General features: G+C 41.1%; 1 long non-coding RNA gene across 1 annotated transcript; it reads left to right on the forward strand.

Annotated features, from left to right (window-relative positions):
• Positions 568-2,413, forward strand: LOC109833054. The gene is made up of 3 exons (XR_002245074.1): positions 568-1,900; positions 1,990-2,093; positions 2,218-2,413. It is a non-coding gene; the product is annotated as an uncharacterized LOC109833054 (long non-coding RNA).

A 5,473-nucleotide genomic window follows, 5' to 3' on the forward strand; every position in this document is an offset into this window, starting at 1 on the left:
TAACCGCATGCTTCCTACCTTTAAGCCCAATCCGCTATTGCCACCCCAACCATAGCTCCACACTCATCGCTTCTCACCGACTTGCCAACGCGCCTTAGCATCCTTCCGCTCGCATAACCATAGCCCATTCTCCAAGCAGTTCGGTTCTTTCTTTTTTTTTCCCACCTGATGTCTCCTCCATGTCGTCTGCCTCCACTGTGAGCACACCACTTTTGTTCTCGTACCTTTGCCGCTCTACCTCTCTCATTCTCGACGATACCACCCTTTCGCCCAAGCGAAGCTTCCGCCGCCATCACAACCAGATCCCCCTCAAGTCTGCCTCTTCCTCAACAGCCTCATCCCTGAGTTTCGACGCTCGCTTGTCGAAGCTCCGGTCTACCTCCTCCTTTCAGCCCCTCCGATTCTCAGTCCTCCACATTTTCTCTCGGTCTCCCCTTGCTCGTTCGAATCTCACTCGACGGTTGTTTCAGTCGCAAGCCTTTGATGACGCTGGCCTTGAAGCTGGACGAGGGCGGTTGAGGTCGACGATATTTCGACTGTCTGGCGATATAGTTTAGGTATGGGTTCGAAGACTCCGATCCACGGCGGCGGAGTTCATTGATGGCGATTTTAGTCTACGATTGGGTCTTCAAGCACAAGGCTACGATCGGATGAGCTTTTAGCAAAAGCGTCCTTTTTGCACGGGACTAATAGTCCCGTACCAAAAAGGGTCGATTTTGCCCATTTTCTTATTACACGGTCGATTTTGCTAATTAAATTTAAAAAACGGTCATTTTTCAAAATTTGTCCGAGTAAATATCCATCAAATTCCAATGATTTATTGGACATTGGACAAACAACAACATGAAAACACTGATCTTGAGCTGAGCAAGAATATGTTGCGCTCAACGGAAGCGGACTCAATCTACAACAAGTCAGTCACCAATGTACAAAGAACACAACGAGCACAATCCACAATATAAACAACCAAGATCAATCGCAAACACAGAGAATTACGTGGTTCGGCAAGATACCTACGTCCACGGAAAGAGGATGGAGAGATTTCACTATATGGAGGAGAAATACAATGGGTTACAACTCTTAAGACAATCAAACTAACCCTCACTAACAAGATCTCACTCACCTCCAAAGAATCTCCCTCTCAAAGTGTTCAATCAACTCTAAGAACGCTTATATTATTAGCCGCCACACCCTTCTAATATATATATATATAAACCACGCCTTGGCTTTTAACCACTCCACCCGCTCCAGATTAGTCGACCGATAGGATTCATCGGTCGACCGAAGTGCACGAAACATGCATCAGAACTAACCTCGATCGGTCAACTGATAAATCCTATCGGTCGACTGTCCACAGGAAATTTACAATACTCAAGACTCAGGGTTATATCGGTTGACCGATAGAATTTATCAGTCGACCAACCAGAGAGAACTTTCAACAGAGTAATGTAATAGATTCGAAGCACATTGATCTGCATACAGGACTGTTCACAGACTCCAAGTCTGCAATTCTGAATAACAATGGGATTGAACATGAGTCAACAGGAATAACTCATGCCCCAGTGAGACCTCAAGTCCAGAGTGTGGATCTTCTGTTTCCATAAATCATTCCGCAGAAGGAGCTAACTCTAATGGTTTCGAAGCATCAAGTTCTCAAAGTGCTCAACCTATTCGTAAGTCTAGTGCAAAGTTGTTCGGCATTGAACTTCGTCAGCTTCAACAGAGTCCTTCCACAGCCTCAGATGTTCAGGGCAGTTTCAGGTTTCTTTTATCGAACACAGTTAGTCCAGAGACTAGAGCTGTTCAAAATAAATTACAGTTTCTCTGTCGAGATTCTTCTTTTTGGAACGGTGAAGTTTGGGAAGCAGTGGTGCAGTAGGGAAGCCATTTTTTCCTAAAGGTACCTTAGTTTCTCTTTATTCTCTGTGTTTCCCAATTAAGTAAACATGTTGAGAGAAAAAAAGATAGTTGATTATATTTGAGCTGTAGGTTTCAAAAATCGTGTCCAGTTCTTCGGCGTGCTTGATCGTACAAGGATGAGTAATTACATTTCAGAAGTACTAGATGCTGGATTGCTTGGGCCTATGTTTAAGGTTGCCTTACTCTTAACACAGTTTAATACAATTTTGTTGAATGCTAGTTTCATGATCATTTTCCTCTAATTATAGTCGTTATATCATATGGTTTTAATTTTTTTTTCATCTTCGTAAATTATAGGTTACTCTAGAGGAGAATCAGGAGGAAACGTTCACACATTCTTCTGCTACACAGTATTGGGATTTGGTGAGAGAGACTAAACCAAGAGATCACTAGACGATCAAGGCCAGGGAAGCAAGATCTTCTCCAAATGCAACCTGCAGGGAGCATCAATGGGCTCGAAATGTTTGGGCTTTTGTGTCCATCAACTGTTCAGGCAGGTCTATTTCCCTTTGTTTCCGCCAGTTTAGCCTTAACTTATTTTTTTACAAAAGTAGTGATAACTAGACTATAGTTTCCAAACTCCTCTCAAACGAAAGATTACGGGGTCCTTGATGATGACTCGTCAACTTTGATGGCAATCCACGTTGAAGGACCCCCATATTCTCGCGTGTCGTAGTGCATAAGTCGTTTGGACAGGGTAGTTGAGTTAGAATTATCCTTTGTACAGGCATCTTAGATGGAACATATGATATTTCTTAGGATAAATTTCAGAACCCCTCTGTAATATGGGGTTTTGATTAAAACCACCTAAACTTGTCTCGCTTAACTACCATGACTTGCATTCGTAACAAAAAGTCGTCACATGCTCTACCTGTGACAACTTTTGAACATTCCCTCTGTCGAGCTTCTACATTACCCTTGTCGAATAAGGGTAGTTTAAATAACATCAATTATGAAAATTTCCTATAGTTCAGGATGTAAAATAAATTTGAAAGTTCAGAGGATTTCTTTTATTAATAAACTGTAGGAAGGTTTTGTGAAATTAACCTAATATTTACTAAAACTTGCAAATTTAAGTGCTCTATGCATCTTTCTACATATACTAACTCGAGGTCAAAACAGGTGATTGAGGACCTCAAAGTCTAACACACAGTTGACATCCGAAATGATAGAAACAAAGAAGACTCCCATTGAACTTTCCAAGGAATCTTCTCTCACTGCGGGTCCAAAAACCTTGGAGAAAACACTTAACAAGTTGTTCGGTGTAAATATTTCTGGATTTTTTAGGAGGAGGAACCAAAAGTAAGCAGTAGATAACATCCAAATTGTGCTTGAGGGATTATTCAAGAAGGCAAGCACAGATGAGCTGAAAATCTTGCAGGCGGTATTTAACGGTGGAGATGGGAGTGATAGTTGGAGGACCGCATTTGATTGTCTAACGAAAGAAATCCAGAATAGTGCGCAGAGATAGTGGGAGAAAATAAAAGCACGAGAATAATGGTGCTCTTTAGCGAAATGATCACATTGCTATTGGAGCCAGCGTTCTTTTCGTCTGTAGGTAACAATATCAAATTTCATTTTTATTGGAGAGGACAATTTTGTTGTTATAGTTCGGTTCGTTCTTTCTGAAATCGATAAAGGACATGGAGCATTCATCCTGTTCAGATTGAAGTATCAACTCCAGCAGCCAGGATTTGGCCGTGAAGTTGTTTTAGAGTAGATCTTCTTCTCATCTAATTTTATAGCTTAATAATTTGAATTTAGGCTTATGAATGTTTAACTACTTCTCTTAATCATGGACATGCGATCACTTAGAATTCTTGCCAGTGAACATGAACCGAGTCTCGGTCGCAAACGTATAATGCGTGTTTGTTTTGAGAAATATTACAGGGAACCGAACCCCGTAACTTTGTTACTAGTATCATGGATATATTAGACAAAAACTCGTAAGTTACATTCTATCTTTAATTCTGGGTGAGGTCAGCACAAATTTTGACAATGATCATGAAGAACACAAGGGAATAATTTCAGACTTGAACTTTGCATAAACTTTAGATTGAAGTACCTAAAATGGGTATCTTGAAACTTCTTCAGAAGAGACCCGTGCATCAAAATATGCGCCGGAAGAAGCATGTGATGTTTGAACTGATTAGTCCCTTTCTGAGTATGGGTTTGGTTGTGTATTGAGGTTGTACTTCAATCTGAAATGGAGATTGCTCTGAATACTTTCAGCTATTGCCTTTAACTTTATTTTAACATCCCATCGATGTGGTAATGGGGTGTTGGGGTTGAACACACAAACGACAATCCGTGCCCTTACGGGTCTTGTGTCAAGAGTAGGCAAGCAAGAAATCACAGCAAATAAAAGAAACCTTGCAGGAAAGAACGAACAAAAGAAGAAAATACCAGATTTAACGAGGTTCGGCAAACGTGCCTATGTCCTCGGGAGCTACACTAGAAATTATTTTATTTAATTGAAGAAGATTACAATGCTCGCAAATAGGTCTCTCTCTCTCTCTCTCTCTCTCTCTCTCTCTTAGATCTATGAACTCAAAGTGCCGTCAAAACCCTCTCTCTCAATGACATCCTCACATAACCCTAAAAACATTTTAAGAAACATATATATTCACAACCCAAAAACAGATTCCTATCCAAATCAGAAAACTGCCAGACCCGACTTCGGTCGACCGATAGCATCGCATCGGTTGACCAGTTGATCGCCATCGGTCGACCGATAGTATTGCTTCGGTCGACCGTCTAGATCTCTGTTTTCTACAGTGTTTTCGTGCACGCTTTCGGTCGACTGAGTCAAGCCCGTTGGTCGACCATCCCGAAACTCCTGTAGTTTTTCTTGGCTTCACATCGGTCGACCGATGAGCTTGTGTCGGTCGACCGATAAGATGATTTTTGTGTTGTTTGTGTTTTTCGATTCCAGGTTTGGTTCTCCACTCCCGAAACCAACATGGGGTTACTTTCAGCTATTGCCTTTACCTTTATTCTAACACCTCATGGATGTGGTAATGGGGTTTGTAGATGCTCCCCTTTTGAGGACCACATACTTCAACTACGGACAATAAATTTAGGTGTTAGGATCTACTATAATATAGTTGCTTCAATGTGATTGACCTTTTCTTCTCTCTGTTTAAATGTGTATAACACCCACCTAGCCCACATGCGAGTCATGATGTGGGAGCTGTTCATTTTTTTATGGGTTAATTTATAATATACCCGTGTACTGTATATAGCCTTTATTATCGCCCCCATCGTAAATAGACCCATGCAGGTTTATTGTTGTAGGCAGAACCCCAAGTGGAATTTTTTGACTCATTTATCTTCAGAAAGAGAATTTTTCAATAAATGAAACCATCACCAGGGTGAAAAGGTCAAATATTAACTCATGGGGTCCAAGCTGCAACAATGAAGCTACGAGGGAGTCCATTCTCAATTGGGTGATGTTATGGGGTCGATCTAGGATTAACTTAAAAAGGAACACGATGGAAATAATTGGGCACGAGTTAAAATTATAATGTGAAAAGAACACCTAATTTATGAG

This window comes from Asparagus officinalis, chromosome 3 (genome assembly GCF_001876935.1).
Source record: "Asparagus officinalis chromosome 3, Aspof.V1, whole genome shotgun sequence".
NCBI lineage: Eukaryota > Viridiplantae > Streptophyta > Magnoliopsida > Asparagales > Asparagaceae > Asparagus > Asparagus officinalis.